Here is a 20,743-nt window from a genome sequence, read left to right as displayed (position 1 = left end):
ACGGGTGGATTTGGTTACTGAAATCAGTGTTGTGGGAATGAAGAAATTGTTCTCCTCTCCCAAATGAAACGAATGCATGTGTTCTACCTTTTTGTATAATGGCCAGTGTCTTGTTAAACATTAAAACTTTTCTGATCAGCATATTCGTGCTTGGATGACTGTGTCTTATGACAACGCCGCCAGCCGGTTCAGGTCAATGTTTTCTGTCCTGCTGGATCAGGCCCCAGGTCCACCTTGTCCAGCACACCGGTTCCAACAGTGGCGCACCAGATTCTGCGGAAAACCTACAGAGCAGCCAAAGACTTTCCCACCCGCCCCCTGCTATTGAGCTCTTCCAGCTGGTGTTCGCTGCCTGCAAACATGGAGGTTCCATTTAGCCATCATGCCCAGTTAATTTACAGACCATAGATTAGCCTGACTCCCTTTGAAAGCCACTTTGGCAGGTGGCTGTCCTTGCATCTTGTGTCAGTGAGTTCCACAGGTTGCACTTGGAGAAGCAGTACTTTCTCCTGGCAGTCCAGAACTGTCTGCCTTTTCAACTTTCTGGCCCTATGGCGTGAACCAGACTGAACTCTCTGGCTCCTGCTGTTCCCTTTGTTAGCACCAGAGGGCGCCGCAGTCCAAGATTTGCAGTGACAGCCAAGCCAAGAAAAAGAGTTGGTTTTTAATTGCTGACTTTCTGTGCTACTTAAGGAAGACTCAAACCGGCTTACTAACACCTTCCCCTCCCCACAACAGACACCCTGTGAGGTAGGTGGGGCTGAGAGAGGTGTGACTAGCCCAAGGTCACCCAGCTGTCTTCTTGTGTAGGGAGTGGGAAACCAACCTGGTTCACCAGATTAGCCTCCGCTGCTCATGTGGAGGAGTGGGGAATCAAACCCGGTTCTCCAGATCAGAGCTCACCGCTCCAAACCACCGCTCTTAACCACTACACCATGCTGGCTCTCCTGCACCTCTAATTCATAACATGAGAAAAGCCATGCTGGATCAGACCAAGGCCCATCAAGTCCAACAGTCTGTTCGTACAGTGGCCAACCAGGTGCCTCCAGCCGACAAAGATCAGTTCACCTGGAGGAAATAGCCGCTTTGGCAATTGGACTCTATGGCATTGAAGTCCCTCCCCAAACCCCACCCTCCTCAGGCTCCGCCCCAAAAACCTCCCGCCAGTAGCAAAGAGGGACCTGGCAACCCTAGCTGCTGGTGGTCTTCCCAAAGAGGAATGGACACAGCGTTCCAGTTCTTATTTCACAATCTTCTGCATGTATACTTAGCAAAAACTTTCACCCCCTTTCAGCCCATTAGAAATGTGCTCACCAATGTGCTACATTCCTGCATGAGACATTGGCTTTGCACAATCTTGATGAGATAATGTGTAGATTTGTCTCCAAATTCTTGCTAAGTACATTGCTAACACAGTCTGCCAAACTAATGGTGATGTAGTCTTCCATATGAGGGTGTTGAGATTGCTTTTGTACAATGTTCCCCCCACCCCCTGGGGTATGCTTGTGCCTAGGTAACACGCAGGCCAACTCCAATTCTGGAATCAGGAAATTCTCTTAATTCCAGGGACATTAACGATAGGGTTGTCACCCTCCAGGTACTAGCTGGAGATCTCCTGCTATTACAACTCATCTCCAGCCGACAGAGATCAATTCCCCTGGAGAAAACGGCCACTTTGGCAATTGGACTCTATGGCATCAAAGTCCCTCCCCTCCCCAAACCCCTCCCTCCTCAGGCTCCACCCCCAAAAACCTCCCACCAATGGTAAAGAGGGACCTGACAACCCTAATTAACGAGGACAACATGGAAACTGCTGTATTCTTTACTCCAAGCTAGGTTTGCCACCTCTGGGTTGGGAAATACCTGGAGATTTTTGGAGGGAGCCTGAGGAGGGAGGGTTTGGGGAGGGGAGGGACTTCAATGCCATACAGTTAGGGTTGCCAGATCCCTCTTCGTCACTGGCGGGAGGTTTTGGGGGCAGAGCCTGAGAAGGGCGGGGTTTGGGGAGGGGAGGGACTTCCATGCCATAGAGTCCAATTTCCAACGCGGCCATTTTTTCCAGGTAAACTGATCTCTATCAGCTGGGGATCAGTTGTAATAGCAGGAGATCTCCAACTAGTACCTGGAGGTTGGCAACCCTAAACACTGCTCCTAGCTGTTGTATGGGGCATAATCTTTAATCTGCTTGGCGCTTCCAGATTTCGAAGGAAAGGGAATTTTCGCTTTCCCCCAGAGCTCTGCTGGACTGTGAACCAAGCTTGTGTGGAGCTGGACTTTGCTCAGGCACTTGGCCGAGACGTCATGCCCTTCTTCAGGCGTTTCACCTACCTAGGTGCCAAAGATCGTTTGGTCATGCTCCCTTAGGGTTGCCAACCTCCAGGTGGTTAGGGAGATCTCCCACTATTACAACTGATCTCCAGCCGATAGAGATCAGTTGCCCTGGAGAAAAATGGCCGCTTTGGCCATTGGACTTGATGGCATAGAAGTCCTTCCCCCTCCCCAAACCCCACCCTACTCAGGCTCTGCCCCGAAAAACTCCCACCAGTGGTGAAGAGGGAGCTGGTAATCCTAGATGTGGCATGTTCTATTTTAAGACAGCAAGCGATAGACTTGGGCTCCTGGTCAAATCTCTGCTACCAACTTTTATTTCCACTGCCGTCCCCACTGCTTTTTGTTGTGGGGTTTTCCCCCTAATACACAACCTAGAGAATCCCGAAGGCTAAAATTGCACAATTTTTATTTTGGGCATCTGTGTGCGCTGGCCATTGGGACTTCTTATGCCCTTCGTCTAAAGCAAAGAAGGTGTTGGAGCCCCGGAGAAAGAGGCTGACGAGTGAGGGTCTTTTCAGTTTAGGGGGGAAAGAAGGGTTGGTTTTTATACCCCGATTTTCTCTACCTTTAAGGAGTCTCAAACCAGCTTACAATCTCCTTCCCATCCTCTCCCCATAACAGACACCTTGTGAGGTAGGTGAGGCTGAGAGAATTCAAAGAGAACTTTGATTAGCCCAAGGTCACTCAGCAGCCTTCATGTGTAGGAGCGGGGAAACAAACCCGGTTCTCTAGAGTCCACTGCTCTTACCACAACACCACGCTGGCTGAGAAGGAGCCCAAGAGAGTTACATTGTGGAACTCCCTGCCCCAGGATGTGGTGATGGCTGCCAACTTGGGAAGGCTTTAAGAGGGGAGTGAACATGTTCATGGAGGAGAGGGCTGTCCATGGCTACTAGTCAAAAGGGATACTAGTCACGATGCATACCTATTCTCTCCAGGATCAGAGGAGCAGGCCTATTATGTTAGGTACTGTGGAAGACAGGCAGGACAATGCTGCAGCCGTCTTGCTTGTGGGCTTCCCAGAGGCACCTGGTTGGCCACTGTGTGAACAGACTGCTGGACTTGATGCGCCTTGGTCTGATCCAGCAGGGCTTTTCTTATGTCCTTAACTCTAGATCTCGAAGCACTTGACGAACCAGATGGGCAGGTGAATTGGCACAAAAAGATGTACTTCTTTGCACAACATATAATTATGTTTGGAACCTGCTCTGAGAAGAGAAGAGAAGACAGAGTTGCCAAGGGATGTACTAAAGTCGGTTAAGCTAGATGATTACAGGTTGGACAAACTCACCAGGGACAGATCTGTTTATGGCTATCGGCCATGATGGTTAAATGGAACCTCCATGGTCAGAGGCAGTTTACCTCTGAATACCAGTTTCAGCAACTGGGGGGAGGGGAGTCTTTAAGCCACCACGCTGATCTTGTGGAGTGTCTGAACTAGATGCCCCCTTTTAATTCGAAACCTCCACACCACTCCGAAGTGAGACTGACATGTGGAGGAGTGAAGAAACAATCCCGGTTCACCAGATTAGAGTCCGCCACTCTTAACCACGATACCACGCTGGCTAAGAAGGAGCCCAAGAGGGTTAAATCGTGGAACTCCCTGCCCCAGGATGTGGTGATGGCTGCCAATTTGGGAAGGCTTTAAGAGGGGAGTGGACATGTTCATGGAGGAGAGGGCTATCCATACCTACAAGTCAAAATGAATGCTAGTCTTGATGCATGTCTATTCTGGGCGATCCAGTCTGCTGTTTTGCAATGATCCATCTGTCTAGGGTTGCCAACCTCCAGGTACTGGAGCGAAAGTCTATCACAAAGTGCTAAATATAATATGATACAAGCTACACAACATGAAAAGCAGGACCATGACAGTGCAACTATATATCTGTCCTCATAGCTATAAATAGCCAAGTAAATAACACAAGATTACTATCCCCAAATGGGCTTGCATGTGTTATACAAGTCCAATGTTGGTACAAAAGCCTGCAAGAGTACATGTAGCAGTGAATCTTCTTATTTTCAGATGTCCTTCAGCCCAGTACGAGAGAAAAAGCAGGTTCCAAATGTCAAGAAAAGAAGGGGAGACAGCCGTTTCTGATTCATCCGCAGACCCTCTTCAATTCAATACATGACTGTACAAAGCCTCCTCTCAATTTATAACTGGAACCACCTCTAGAATGATCCAATTTTCATTTGTTCCATTATTAGGAAAGTCAGACCAGTTCCCAGGTAAAAGGTGAAGCACCGGGTCATTCCTGACCCATGGGGTGGCGTCACATCCCGACATTTACTAGGCAGGCTGTGTTTACGGGGTGGTTTGCCACCCAGAGGGATACCTAAAAGAATGTTATGTAGCTTGTATCATATTATATTTAGCACTTTGTGATAGACTTTCGCTCCTGTGTTTGCTTTCTTACATTCTGTACTTACACAGCTGTGTCCCTTTGGAGCAACCTCCAGGTATGAGCTGGAGATTTCCTGCTATTGCAACTGATCTCCAGCCAACAGAGATCAGTTCACCTGCAGAAAATGGCCACTTGGGCAATCGGACTCTATGACATTGAAGTCCCTCCCCAAGCCCCGCCCTCCTCAGGCCCCGCCCCAAAAACCTCCAGGTATTTCCCAACCCAGAGCTGGCAGCCGAAATTCTGACGGATCCCCGGTTGCTGAACTTTCACTGCGTACTGATTTAGCACATAATCGAGGGAAGAGGAGTGGTATCTCTGTAATCCTGCATTCTTTCCTTCTTTACCACTAGCCGAGCGCAACCTTGAAGGAAACAATCGCCTCGCATGGAAACTGCACTGGAAGGACAAAAAGGATTATATCCGAACAATTTGAGCCTATCGGGACTGAAGGCTGTTGGGGAGTTTACTAACGGTCAGCCCTGAAGATGCAGTTGTTGACAGCTGGCTGGGCCGTTCAGCCTTCAAGCTATGGGATTCTTTATGTTGGTTTTTTTTCTTTTCTTTTTTGTCTGGCTTTGGACACATGATTGCTGGGCAGTGCGCAGCCTGTAATTAGGCAGCCATGTGCCAAATGCATGTGCTTCTTTTGGCACAAGGTGAGGGTTTATTTGTTTTTTGGTGTGTTTTTTTTAAACTAGACTTTGGGTCTCTGGATGAGGCTGATGTGGGACAGTCACCTGAGGTGTGAAGCCGAGTATAATTGGAGGTGTTTAAAATGCTGCATGTTGGCTCACTAGTCTATATCATGCCCATTCTGCAGATAGGTAGGACTGAGACCGAGAGAGAGAATGGGTTCATGGCTTTGAACTGAGAACTTCACATCTCAAAAGTTTCACAAAATTAGTTTAATGTCATAGAATCGAATCATAGAGTTGGAAGGGACCACCAGGGTCATCTAGTCCAACCCCCTGCACAATGCAGGAAATTCACAACTACCTCCCACACACACACACCCAGGGACCCCTACTCCATGCCCAGAAGATGGCCAAGATCCCCTCCCTCTCATCATCTGCTTAAGGTCATAGAATCAGCATTGCTGACAGATGGCCATCTAGCCTCTGCTTAAAAACCTCTGGAAAAGGAGAGCTCACCACCTCCCGAGGAAGCCTGTTCCACTGAGGAACCGCTCTAACTGTTAGAAAATTCTTCCTAATGTCTAGATGGAAACTCTTTTGATTTAATTTCAATTGTTGGTTCTGGTCCGACCTTCTGGGGCAACAGAAAATAACTCGGCACCCTCCTCTCTATGACAGCCCTTCAGGTACTTGAGGATGGTTATCATATCCCCTCTCAGTCTTCTCCTCTCCAGGCTAAACATACCCAGCTCCTTCAACCGTTCCTCATAGGACTTGGTCATTTTGAATCTTTTTTTTAAAGCTACATCCTATCAGTTTAAAGCAATCTGTGAAAAATCGATAAAACCACCAGCAGACTCTAAACCAACTTTGGATCTCTTTTCATCCCAAGATTCTGCCCAGGATCATGACACCTCTGAGCACACAGAAAGTACTTCCCATGTCTTGTCTCAGTGTGTCCTCCTGCGCTGGCAGCAGCAATCTGACAGGCAGGCATCCATCCAAGGAAGCTTTGCCTGTTGAATGTCTGCCTGGGATGAAAAAGCCTTGCCTGAAGAGAGAAATGTGGCAACTCTACTCCCCAACCAACTTGTCAAAGAAGTTAAACTGAGAGAATCAGGCCCCAAGTCCACCCGCTGAGCTTTGTGGAGGAAGCAAGAATTGAACCGAGGTTCTCCCATAAACTTGGGCCATATACCATCCCAGGTTTAGCTGAGGAACTTCCTACCACTTTGCTGAAGAATATTTATTAAAAAAAAAAAACGTTATGCCATGAATGCTAAAGGAGAGTGTCTCTGGGCATGCTCAGAGTGCTTTCTCGTCTCCAATGAAGCAGCTATATCAGGGGTTAGGATAAACAGGTTGGCAAGCCTCACTTAATGATATTAAGGACAGAGTGAGCCCTACCCTCTACACACACTGTCTTAAACTTGTTCCATGGTGAAGCTGGCCGTGTTCACTTGGGAATTTCTAGGAACCTTTATGCAGAAATAAACTTTACTCAAATAAGTAAGCATAAGATTGTCACCAAGTCAACAGATGTTTACGCAAGAAATAATTCTGTTTCCAGTGGAATTGATCTCAAGAATGTCTGCCTAGGGTTATGGCCAAGATTAGGCATATTTACTAGGGTTTTTGAATTGGAGCCTGAGGAGGTCAGGGTTTGGGGAGGGAAGGACTTCAGTGCCATAGTGTCCAATTGCCAAAGCAGCTATTTTCCCCAGGTGAACTGATCTTTATCGGCTGGAGATCAGTTGTAATAGCAGATCTCCAGCTACTGCCTGCTTGTCTGGCCATCTTGACTAGCCCTTCTTCTTCCAGCAGATTGAGTAACCCTAATATTAATCAGAAGTACATCTCCTTTCTATGCACGTTTGTTCAGAACTAAACCTGCCCCATAAAAGTAGGTGTAGGACTATAATCTTGGGGAAGGCACTGGCAAACCACCCTGCAAACAAAGTCTGCCTTGACGTCACCCCATGGGTCAGGAATGACCCGGTGCTTGCACAGGGGACCTTTACCTTTAGGACTATAATCTGCAGCCAAACCTAAGGATGATTATGCAGAAGTAAATGTTGCTCTTTTCAGTAGGATTTACTCCCTAGATGTCCCAGGCTAGCCTGATCTCGTCAGCTCTCAGAAGCTAAGCAGGGTCAGCCCTGGTTAGTATTTGGATGGGAGACCACCAAGGAATACCAGGGTTGCTGTGCAGAGGAAGGCACTGGCAAACCACCTCTGTTAGTCTCTTGCCATGAAAACCCTAAAAGGGGTCGCCATAAGTCGGATGCGACTTGAAGGCACTTTATACACACACACACAAGGATGCATACGAATGCAGCCACGCCTAGGCGTGTTCACTTAGAAATAGACCCAACTACTCTTCCCGTAAGTGTGCCCAGGATTAGAGCCTTACAAAGTACTGTTATTGGTTCTTGTAGGTTATCCGGGCTGTGTGACCGTGGTCTTGGTATTTTGTTTCCTGACGTTTCACCAGCAGCTGTGGCAGGCATCTTCGGAGGAGTAACAGTGAAGGACAGGGAGGAAATATTTCAACAGACCCGGAGATTGGAAACCCGGATAACCTACAAGAACCAATGAACTCTGACCGTGAAAGCCTTCGACAAAGTATGGTTATGTTTACTCAAGAGTAAATCTCACTTTTTCTTTGTGCCGTGTGTGTATAGGAGCCTTGCAGCCTGAGCCTGTATATTGTTTACTCGGAGGTAAGCACTGCCATCTCCAATAAGGCTTCCTTCCAAGTGTGACAAATCCCGATCCGATGCATGTTTGTAATGGGGGCTACGGCTACTCTCAAGTAAGCATGCCTAAACGGAACATAAGAAAAGCCCTGCTGGATCAGACCAAGGCCCATCAAGTCCAGCAGTCTGTTCACACAGCGGCCAACCAGGGGCCTCTACAAAGCCCCACAAACAAGACGAATGCAGCAGCAGCATCCTGCCTGTGTTCCACCGCACCTGTGAGGGTCTCTGTCGGAATGTCTCTGCTTCTCATCACCTGCTTTGTTATCAGTGAACTCGTAAAAGCAGTTCACACCTTCTGGTCTCAGGCGCCAGGCCTGATTGCCCATGTATCTTCCCCCCCCGCTGTTCTTCCTGTCTGTACTCCCTCAGGCCGATGCGGCCTTGGAAGTGTGATAGCTTCACCAGGCTTCCTGGGACTCGTCTGATGTTTTGTATTATGCCAGGCTTGTAACTTCCCATAACAATAAGTGTGAACCCCAGTGCCCCAGTGCCCTGGAGTCAATATATTCTGTAAACCCGTGTAGCCCCTCACTTGCAACTTTCTACCTGTGTCTGTCTCATCTCCTGAAGGCTTCAATAAATCTATTGTTTCTGTATCAACGTCTGAGCAACTGATTTGGAGAAGCGAACTCAGAGAGGGGGATCTCTCACATTAAGTTGCAAGTCCTTGCCTCTCGGACTGCAGCTGTACCGTTTTGGACAGAATGTCAGCCGACGAGGACACCACTCCTAACCCCGATGCCCCAACGGAACCGGACGAGCCGGAGAAGCCGGACCCTAAGGAGGAGGGCGCCAAGCCAAAGAAACCGCAGGGTCGCATACCCGACCAAGATCGGGACGGACGTCCCCGGGGGCTTACTTATTGGCTGGACTCTCCCAAGGGTTGGTCGCTCTCACGGACTGCGGCGAAGGACCGCCGGTTGGCCTTCCCCAGCACGGGACTCGAAGGGGACCCGGCCCGCAAAGAGGCCCTCATGGAGGAAGAACGGAAGCAGTGGCAGGAAGACCGCCGGGCTATGCAGGAGCAGATGGAGACCATGCAACGCGTAATGGGTGAGATGGCCATGGCCCTAGATGCGCTGAAGCTGCAACCTCCTGCCGGTGCTCCCCCAGACGGGACGCCGGCAGTTCCTCCCGCACCCCCTGCCCCCCCGGCCCGTCGGGACTTGAAAGTCACTTATGACGGGTCGGGAGACCAGTTGACCTTTTTTATGGTCCAAGTGGACATTTTTATGCGGGAACAAGGTCGAACCTTCGTTTCTGAGGAGTCCCGGGTGCAGTACGTGGCTTCCTTACTGCAAGGGGAGGCGGCCGCCTGGATGGTGTTACAGTATGAACTCCGCTCGCCGGTGCTGCGAACCCTGGACGAGTTCATGGTAGCACTCAGAAACCGTTTTGAGGACCCGACACTGGGAGAGCGAGCTAAAGCCTCCCTGATGCAATTGCGCCAAGGGACTAAATCGGTGGCGCAGTATGCAAGTGAGTTCCAGTCACTGGCTAGCCGAATCCTGGACTGGAGTGAGGCTACCTTGGTGCAATGTTTCAGGGAGGGTCTCAACCCAGACCTCCAACATTGGGCCTTCATGCAAGGGAACCCCCCGGATGTGGAAGGTTGGGTTCGCCACGCTGCTGACATCGAGAATCGCAAACAACTCCTGAACTTGTCCAAGCAACGAATCGGGCGTGACCCCAGGCCCCGAGGTGACCGTGGCCGGGAGCTCCGGCAAGGGGGAGGCGGACCCCCCTCGGCCGCTGAACGCCGCAAGCGGTTCGAGGCCGGCGTCTGCCTGATCTGCGGGGGAAAGGGTCACTTTGCGTCGCAATGCCCCTCTCGCTCGGGCCGCCCGGCTCCTCCCCGTCAGGCCCAAGCCGAGCCACCGAGACCGGCAGCCGACAACCAGCCCCGCCGCAGGAGTGGACCACCGACCCGGCGTTCCGGCGCACCCTCCGCTCTCCACGCGCGCCCCCAGGATGGAGCATCCGACTCTACAGGCCCATCGGGGTCCCGGATTACAAATACCGCTTTTGATTCGGACGGCTCTCCGGAGGTCACTACCCCGTCCCCCTCTTCCAGCGAGGAGGAAGAGTGGGAACAGCCGGCAAAAAACGCCGTCGGTCTGCTGTAGAGGGGGCTCCGCAGCAGACCGCCCCTGTCGTTGTGCAAGGAGCTCCACCGATGGTAAGCGCCCAAGAAGATAATGTCTTTGTGCGTGTTCATCTATCCCTACCCAAAGGGGGTCCCCGGTTAGAATTCCCCGCGTTGGTCGACTCGGGGTGTGCCCGCACCATGATAAATGAGGAAACTGCTAAGAAGTTGGGTGTCCGGCGCAAGCGGCTTCCGGGACCCCTCCGTTTTTCCCAAATGGACGGGAGTGACTTTAAACGGGGCCCTGTGACCCACAGAACTGCAGCCGTGATTATGTCCGTGGGGGAACATTGGGAACGGTTGTATTTCACCATCGCCCCTATTGTAACCCCTGTGGTGTTAGGGATGAACTGGTTAAGGGGACACAATCCCTCCATCGATTGGGTTAAACGGGTACTTTCTTTCCCCGAAAACCCCTGTGGGTTGCATGACAAGGAACGGGTACTCAGGACTCCAGCCGCCGCACTGGTAGGGTCCCCCGCCCCAGTCTCTCCTCAAGTGCCCTCCGAATACTCGCAATTTACTGATGTTTTTGATGTTAGAGAGTGCGACGAACTGCCTCCCCACAGAGAAACGGACTGTGCCATCGAAATTGTAGGGGAAGGCAAACTGTCTAAGGGAAAGGTTTACCCCATGAGCCCTAGTGAAAAGGCAGTGTTGCGAGACTATCTGGATGTCAATCTGGCGAGGGGTTTCATACGCCCCTCCAAAGCTCCTTACTCGGCCCCAGCCTTCTTTGTAAAGAAAAAGACGGGAGATTTAAGACTATGTATTGACTTTCGCAGACTGAACGCGGTCACCCAGTCTAACGCTTACCCCCTCCCTCTTATTCCTGACCTTCTAGCACAATTAAAGGAGGGCCGAATCTTCACCAAACTGGACTTAGTAGAAGCCTACCACCGCATTCGCATCAAAGAGGGAGACGAACCCAAAACAGCCTTTTCCAGTTGTTTTGGGATGTTTGAATACCTGGTCATGCCGTTCGGACTTTCGGGGGCTCCGAGTGTCTTTATGCAATTAATTAATGAGGTTTTGCATGATTTGCTGTTTCGGGGGGTGGTGGTATTTCTCGATGACATCCTTATTTACTCTGAAACCATGGAAGAACATGTGCGCCTAGTGCGAGAAGTGCTCCAGCGGCTGCGGGAGCACAAACTGTATGCTAAGGTGTCCAAGTGTGAATTCCACCAACCTTCTATTACATTTCTGGGGTATGTGATTTCCCACCAAGGGTTGGAAATGGACCCCGCCAAGGTCCAGGCGGTGCGGGACTGGGAACCCCCCACTACCCGTCGCCAACTTCAACAGTTTTTGGGGTTTGCCAACTTTTACCGGAACTTCATTCCCAACTTTGCCCAAGTTGCACTTCCCCTCACTGCCCTGTTGCGTACCAAGGACAAGGGGGCTAACGCCGCGCTTCCCTCAGCCCGTCTGCAATGGTCCCCCCAGTGCCAGCAAGCTTTTGAACGTTTAAAGCTACTTTTTTCATCCGAACCCGTTTTGGCTCACCCGGATTGCACCAAGCCCTTCGTGGTGCAGGTAGATGCCTCGGATGTAGCCATGGGCGGGGCCCTATTGCAGAGGGATGAGGGGGGAGGGTTGAGGCCATGCGCCTACTTCTCCAAGAAGTTTTCCCAGTCCGAAATCAACTGGGCCATTTGGGAGAAGGAGGCAGCAGCGGTCAAACATGCCCTTACCATATGGAGACACTTCTTAGAGGGGGCCGAACTGCCGTTTGAAGTGTGCACCGATCACAAGAATCTCGAGGCTCTCAAAGGAGCTAGAAAACTCAATGCCAAACAAATTCGGTGGGCCCAATTTTTCGCAAAGTTCCGGTTCACTCTCAAACATGTCCCTGGCAAAGAAAATGCCCTAGCCGACGCTTTGTCACGACTTCCCCAGTATCGCAACGATTTCGATCGCCCAGTTGACTCCCTGTTCACTCCCGAACAGCGAGGGGAAGTCCCTAGCTTGGCCGTCACCACCCGATCCCAAGCCCACCAACCGGAGACCCCCCCTACGCTCAAAGGTATCCCGGAAGCCTTCCAACAGCGACTCCGGGACGCCTCCTTACAGGAGGAGGAGCACCATCTCCTCCCCACTGGCCTGGAACGAACCAACACTTGGTGGGTGCAAGGGGGGAAACTATATGTCCCATCCTCCCTTCGCAAAGAAGTATTGGGACTTGTACATGGAGCCAGGCTAGCGGGTCATTTTGGTTTCATAAAAACGCTTCACCTGGTTCGAAGGCAATTCTGGTGGCCCGGTATGAGAGCTGACGTAGAGTTGTATGTGCGCAGCTGCCCCACCTGCGCCACAGCCAAAAAACGGATGGGAAAACCCCCGGGGCTTCTCAAACCGCTTGAGAACCCCTCCCGTCCCTGGGAAGTCATCGCCATGGATTTTATCACCGACCTACCTCCTAGTCGGGGAAAAACGGTTCTTTGGGTTATCACAGACCTCTTTTCCAAACAGGTTCATTTCGTTCCATGTGCAGGTCTTCCTTCAGCCCAGGGCTTAGCTAAGTTGTTCATTACACACGTCCTCAGGCTACACTCGATCCCGAGGAAGGTCCTCTCCGACCGGGGGGTCCAGTTTGTTGCCAAATTCTGGCGGGCCTTCCTAAAGTTGATGGGAGTGGAGGAACAGGGCCTTTCTTCCGCCTATCACCCCCAAACGGATGGTCAAACGGAACGAGTAAACGCGGTGGTAGAATGTTATTTGCGTTGCTATGTAAATTTCCACCAGGACGACTGGGTCGACCTGCTGCCATTCGCCGAATATGCGTACAACAATGCGCCTCATTCCTCTACCGGCTTTAGTCCATTCCAAGTTATATACGGGACGGATTTTGGCCCTTTTGGTTCTGCCCCCGTCTCGCCAGAGCTCCAGTCTACCCCTGATCTTCAGGAGTGGATTCAGGTGGTTAAATCCACCTGGCCATGGTTGCTCAAAAATCTGGAAAGGGCAAAAAGCAAGTACAAGGAACAGGCAGACAAACACCGGTCTCCGGGATGGGAACTCAAGGTGGGGGAGCAAGTCTATCTGTCCACCAAAAACCTCCGCTCTCTTCGCCCCTGCAAAAAACTGAGCGACCGTTATGTAGGACCTTTCCCCATTACCAGAGTAATCAACGAGGTTACCGTGGAACTGAATCTCCCAAAAACTCTCAAGGGAGTTCATCCAGTCTTCCATATAAGCCTCCTCAAACCTTATGTAGCAGCTCCCCAGTTCCACCCCCCTCCCGCTCATGAGATTCCTACCGTGGTGGGAGGGGATACCCATTTGGAAATATCCAAGGTTTTAGATTCCAAATGGAAGAAAGGGAAACTGTTTTACTTTGTACGTTGGAAAAACCTTGGGTCCGCTCATGATGAATGGGTGGCCGCGCCCCACATGGCGGCTCCTCGCTTGATCCGAGAATTCCACCTCGCTTATCCTGATAAGCCTCGCCCTCTCGAGGACCCCGGAGGGGGGCCTTAAGGGGGGCAGAATGTGAGGGTCTCTGTCGGAATGTCTCTGCTTCTCATCACCTGCTTTGTTATCAGTGAACTCGTAAAAGCAGTTCACACCTTCTGGTCTCAGGCGCCAGGCCTGATTGCCCATGTATCTTCCCCCCCCGCTGTTCTTCCTGTCTGTACTCCCTCAGGCCGATGCGGCCTTGGAAGTGTGATAGCTTCACCAGGCTTCCTGGGACTCGTCTGATGTTTTGTATTATGCCAGGCTTGTAACTTCCCATAACAATAAGTGTGAACCCCAGTGCCCCAGTGCCCTGGAGTCAATATATTCTGTAAACCCGTGTAGCCCCTCACTTGCAACTTTCTACCTGTGTCTGTCTCATCTCCTGAAGGCTTCAATAAATCTATTGTTTCTGTATCAACGTCTGAGCAACTGATTTGGAGAAGCGAACTCAGAGAGGGGGATCTCTCACAGCACCCAAAATAATAGGCATGCTCCTCTGATACTAGAGAGAATAGGTATGCATCATGACTAGTAGCCATTTTGACTAGTAGCCATGGATAGCCCTGTCCTCCATCCTGTAGCATGCATGGCACTAGAATCATGTGTTCCCCAGCACCTAATATAACAGGCATGCTCCTCTGATCTGAGAGAGAATAGGAATGGGAAGGCTTTAAGAGGGGAGCGGACATGTTCATGGAGGGGAGGAGAGGAGAGGGCTATCCATGGCTACTAGTCAAAATGGATAGGAGTCATGATGCACACCTATTCTCTCCAGGATCAGAGGAGCATGCCGAATATAGTGGAACACAGGCAGTGGAACACAGGCAGGACGATGCTGTTTCAGTGATCTTGCTTGTGGATTTCCTAGAGGCCCCTAGTTGGCCGCTGTGTGAACAGTGCTGGACTCAATGGGCCTTGGATCACAGCAGGGCTTTTCTTATGTTATTATTTTAATGGAGCCCATGCATGTCAATCGGCATTCCTGCTTCTCATTCTAGCCAACGGGCTTTCTAGCAGCTCCCATTGTTCTCAATGGGTGACTCTGCCATTCATTTTAGTACATCCCTCTTCAAGATCCAGCAGGGGAGGGGGGGAAATCACAACTTTTAGCCAATGCATCTAGAAAAGGCATTTCCAAGAAGCTTTTTGGGCACACTCCAAATTAATTTCCAGTTTCAGCAGCAATTAGGGGTGGAGTCCGGTCGCTTTCAGGAACTGTGGGGACGTCACGTGATCCTTTCTGGGACTCTTGTTTCTACAGATGACTCACAATGCCATCCATTTGAATAAGTGAGGTATACTCCTCATGTTTGGATAAAGCACCTTGTCCGGCAGCCACCCCAGGATTTCTTGGACTGATGAAGCCTGAATAGGTGAAATGGGTATAAATACTGGAAGCCCATCTTCTTCTTATGGAATCCAATGGCATCAATGGTGCAATGAGCAAATATATGTATAAATGAAGATTGATACAATTGTGTATCCTATTAATATTATGGAATTGGACTTTCTACTGTCACTTTTGTATCCAATGTTATTGTATTGATGCAGTTAAAGCAACAGAGTTATATAAAAACACTAATTGAAAAAGTTAGCCCTGACCTGGATGGCCCAGGCTAGCCTGATCTCACCAGATCTCAGAAGCTAAGCAGGATCAGCCCTGGTTAGTATTTGGATGGGAGACCACCAAGGAATACTAGGGTTGCTGGGCAGAGGAAGGCACTGGCAAACCACCTCTGTTAAGTCTCTTGCCATGAAACCCCAAAAGGGGTTGCCATAAGTCGGCTGTGACTTGACGGCACTTTAGACACACACACACACAATTGAAAAATTACTATTTAGATAAAAATTCTTTATTGAACTTGATATAGTTGGTATATTGGGATATCAGCATATTGGACAGCGGACCACCTGTGCTGGTTCTTTGCAGTACCACCTGGAGGTTGGCAACCCTACCTCAGTCTGCCCCACCAGGGCTTTTTTTTATGTTCTTATTTCAATGGAGCCCATGCATGTCAATCGGCATTCCTGCTTCCCATTCTAGCCAATGGGCTTTCCAGCAGCTCCCGTTGTTCTCAATGGGTCACTCTGCCATTCGTTTTAGTACATCCCTCTGCAAGATCCGGCAGGAGGGGAGGGGAGGGGAGGGGAGGGGGGGGATCACAACTTTGAGCCGACGCATCGAGCAAAGGCGTTTCCCAAGACGCTTTTTGGGCGCACTCCGAATTAACTTCCAGTTTCAGCAGCAATTAGGGGTGGAGTCCGGTCGCTTTCAGGAACTGCGGGGACGCCGCGTGACCCTTTCCGGCACTCTTGTTTCACTCTTGTTTCTATTGAACTTCTGACCCCCCCTTCCCCTTCCCCGTGGGGCCCCGCCCACGCGCCGGACTTTCCCCGACGCCCGTTTTCGGAGGGAAGCGGAGTCCCCCTGGAGTATATAAGGGCTGAGCGGGCAGCTGGGAGAGTCGCGCCTCGTCGGTTGCAGCGGGGGACGGCGGTGAGTCGGTTTTGAGGGGTGTCCTGCTTTAAAACGGGTTTGCTTCGAAGGAAGCCCCACAAAAGCCCACCAGTGCAATCCTATGCAAAGTTATTCCATTCTAAGTCCATTGAGATGAATGGGCTTAAACTGGAGTAACTCTCTTTAGGATTGCGTGCAAAATTAATCCATCCTAAATCCATTGAAATGAATGGTCTTAGACTGGAGGAACTCTCTTTAGGATTGCGTGCAAAGTTATTCCATTCTGAATCCACTGAAATGAATGGCCTTAGACTGAGGTAACTCTCTTTAGGATTGCATGCAAAATTATTCCATTCTAAATCCATTGAGATGAATGGGCTTAGACTGGATTAACTCTCTTTAGGATTGCATGCAAAGTTATTCCATTCTATGTCCATTGAAATGAATGGCCTTAGACTGGGGTAACTCTCTTTAGGATTGCATGCAAAGTTATTCCATTCTATGTCCATTGAAATGAATGGGCTTAGACTGGAGTAACTCTCTTTAGGATTGCATGCAAAGTTGTTCCATTCTAAATCCGTTGAAATGAATGGGCTTAGACTGGAGTAACCCTCTTTAGGATTGCACTGTCTGTTTTAGGTATGTGGGGGTGTGTTATCCTAAGATGGAGGCATGGATGTTAGTTTGGACGCTGCATCTTTCCTTCGGAGTAAATCTCATTTGCCTTAATTTGAATGCCTTAGCCTCTGAGAAGAGAAGGAGAGGTATGGTCCGTCTAATGTATGTTTCTCTATGAGTGTCGGATGGTCTCCAGTAATAAGAGCAGTCTATCCCATACTAATTTTTCTTAAGCTGATTTTTCTTATGCTGGCTGCAGCTGGTAAATGGGTTCTACTCCGTGGGAGTCTTTTAAAAAATTGCTACTAGCTTTGGGGGAGGGGGTGTTGCGGTGGTAAAGTAACTCTGAATTTGGGGAGGGGGAGATCTCTGCCTTCTGCTGTGCTTGTAGCGTTTGGCTGTCCTTGGTTGGAGGCAGAGTACTGGGTCTCTGGTCTGATCCGGCATACCGGTGCTTAAACTGCAGCCCTTTGTACATTTCCTGGAAAAGCCAAATCAGCTGCTATGGGCTTGCTTGTGAGTAAAACCAAGTTCAGTTAAATGGGTCTTGCTTTTGAGGAAGCCATGGTCAGCTTGCTTAGTCTGCATGCGCCTTTCTTTTTATGAAGAGACCCTTGGGACTCACTTGTCCATGTTCCTAATCTTAAAATATAGGGGTATGGAGTCGTGGTTGGCCTAGGAATGGGGAGTCGAAACAAAAGGGTTGAGCTAAGCAACGCTAAAATAATAACAAATATATAAGTTTTAATATGGTGCACAGTATAGTTAAAAACACAGGGCCTGTAACGTAGGCTAACTATTCCCAAAAGATAAATACATATAACACATACACAGTTGATGTACATCCATACAATGACCAAACTAGGACCAAAGTTCTGAGCAGGTATGGCTGGAAAAGTTATTAATTGGCGAAAATCCCATGATCTCGAAACAAGTGGCCAAATTTTGTGCTTGTGTGGTAAAAGCCCGGAGCAAGAAAGGGGTTGCTGGAAAGGATAAGGAATTTTAATTTGTATAGAAATACTGCTCCAAGTTAAACACTTTTTGGGGGGGCTTAATTAGTATTTTATCAATTTTGTTAGCAATTCTTGAAATGTAAGGTTTTAGGTTTTTGGAAATGTAGCATAGAAATGCAATAGGATATTTTCTGGTCTATAACTGCAATAAATTTATTATTATTATTATTATTAGAGCATGGTGTAGTGGTTGGCTTAGGATTGGGGAGACTTGGGTTCAGTTGCTTCCCCCCCACAAAAAAACAAACAAAAAACCCTTGGCTATGAAATGGAGACCCTTGGCCCAGTCGTCATTTGCGAGGCCTAACCTCCCTTGCAGGGTTGTTGGGGGGATAAACTGGAAAAGCTACTGTGATCTTCTCAGTGGAAGGGTGGAATAAAAATCAGACGTGGAGTTGGATTGCGTCTACTTAAAAGGGAGAGAAATGCTCTCTGGATAAGGTCTCGGGCTCTTAGTAGTACAGGCATACCTCGGAGATTTTGCGGGTTCGGCTCCGAATAAAGTGAATATCGCAATAAAGCGAGTCTCAAAAATTCTTTGTTTTCCCAGTGGATATAAAAGTTATGTTTACAGTATACTGTAGTCTATTAAGTGTGCGATAGCATTATGTCTAAAAAAAAAACGGGACCCCAAGGCTACATTGTCAGTGGCAAGATTTGTTTCAATCCTTATATCCCTCCAACACTAGGGAACTCAAGATCAATTGATCAAGGAGCTTCTAAGGGATAAAAGGAAAGGAAAAAAACAAAAACAAAGTACATACCTTAATGAAAAAATACGGTATTGCTAAACCTGTGATACAACTACGTTATTTCTAAAACTGTGACACAACGTATATGGTTGGGGAAATGTCGCCGGTAGACTTGCTCGACGCAGGGTTGCCACAAACCTTCAATCTGTAAAAAATGCAGTATCTACAAAGTGCAATAAAGCGAGGTATAACTGTTTGTGTGTGCTTCAGTTCAGTTTACCGTATATACCCATGTATAAGCCGACCCGCGTATAAGCCGAGGTGCCTAATTTCTCCCCAAAAATGGGGAAAAATTAGGCACCCGCGTATCAGCCGAGGGTCGGCTTATAACCCCTCCCCCCCGCAGGCTTACCTGACAGGGCTCTCCAGCGGCGAGGGTCCGGCGGCGGCGTGGCCCGGGGGGGCCTGGGCAGCCTTCCTGCGGCTGCAGGAGGCTGCCCCAGGCCGCTCCCGGCGGGAGGAAGCGGCGGCGAGGCCCAGGGGGACCCGGAGCAGCCTTCCTGCGGCCGCAGGAGGCTGCCCAAGGCCCCTCCTGCCCGAAAAAAATGGCGGCGGGGGCAGAGGGGGCCTTGGGCAGCCTCCTGCAGCCGCAGGATGGCTGCCCAAGGCCCCTCCCTCCCGGGAAAAATGGCGGCGGGGGCGGGAAGGGCCGGGGAAGCCTTCCTGCGGCTGCAGGAGGCTGCCCAAGGCCCCTCCTGCCCGAAAAAAATGGTGGCGGGGGCGGGGGGGCCTTGGGCAGCCTCCTGCAGCCGCAGGATGGCTGCCCAAGGCCCCTCCTGCCCGGGAAAAATGGCGGCAGGGGCCGGGGCAGCCTTCCTGCGGCTGCAGGAGGCTGCCCCAGGCTGCTCCCGGCGGCAGGAAGCGGCACGGGCCCGGCGGCGGCGGCGGTAAGTTTCCCCCCTCCCTCCTCCCTCCCTCCCCCCGTATTGACCCGCATATAAGCCGAGGCCGGCTTTTTCAGCCCATTTTTGGGGCTGAAAAACTCGGCTTATACGCGAGTATATACGGTATTTATTTACAGTCAGATAAACTTTATTTACAGTCAGACCAGCAGATAAACTTGTTAAAACTGATCAATACAGAGCTGGGATTACAATTTTGATGCGCCAACCTGAGCTCTTCGCGCTCTGGCGGCAAGGTAACAAAACTTTGCCGCTATGTAGGAAATGTTGGCATCTTTATCCTCGAGTAAATATTTAATAATAAAATCATCTGAATGTCTAAAAACTCTGGTCAACAAGGGCAAAATCAGCCTATTTCTGACATCCTGATAAAATGCACAATACAATAAAATGTGGATAATGGTCTCAACATCAGAGTTACAGGGGCCCAACCTAGACTCCAAAGGTCAATGCTGGAATCTCCCGCTGAGCAAGGCCGACGGAAAGGCATTCAAAGGAGCTCTTGAAAAAGCCCATCGGAATTTGGTCAAAGCGATGGAGGTCAGATAAGGAGCTGAAGAGAATCCCTCCCAACTCTTTAGTAATCTGTATGGTCTTGGAAGAAGGGCCCTATGCTTCAAGCGTCCCTGTTTGCCAGTAATAGTCCTATTATCTGTCTCTTGTGAACAGCTGTCCCTGTTGGGTGGGGGGTCAGGGGTTGGCCTGTTCCAAATAGCGTTCGGGTGAATTGAAAGCTTGTGTTTCTGCATTTCAGCTCCCAGTTCCTGGTCTCCAGAAGTTGAATTTCTGAGTTGGGGGGGGGGGTTGACGGTGGCTTGCTTTTCATGCGCATCCATGTGTGGAAATGTGCATAGTGGTACACTGGTATTCTGCCTGCTGCTCCACACACTGGATGAAGCTTAAGGTTACGCTACAGAAACAAAATAAGCAAAGGAGCAGAACCCTGCTTTGGTTTCTCTCCCCCCTCCCCCCCCCAAAGTTTTACTTTTGAAAGGCCACGCAACACCTTTTTGGAGACCAGCCGAAATTGCACAACAGAGCAAAGCGAGCTTTGAAGTTCTCCAGAACTGTTTTGTTAGCATCCCCTGTGGGATGCTGAACAGGTTTTTCAGGCGCTGGTCTTGAGTTGCTGCCTTGGGTGGAGCAAATGTCTCCCGCAGGTAAGATAAAAACTAGTCCCCTGTGCAAGCACAGAGTTATTGCAGGTTGAGTATCCCTTATCCGGACTGCTTGGGACCAGAAGTGGTCTGTAT

This window comes from Euleptes europaea, chromosome 2 (assembly GCF_029931775.1).
Source record: "Euleptes europaea isolate rEulEur1 chromosome 2, rEulEur1.hap1, whole genome shotgun sequence".
Lineage (NCBI taxonomy): Eukaryota > Metazoa > Chordata > Lepidosauria > Squamata > Sphaerodactylidae > Euleptes > Euleptes europaea.
This window is presented reverse-complemented; position numbering follows the sequence as displayed.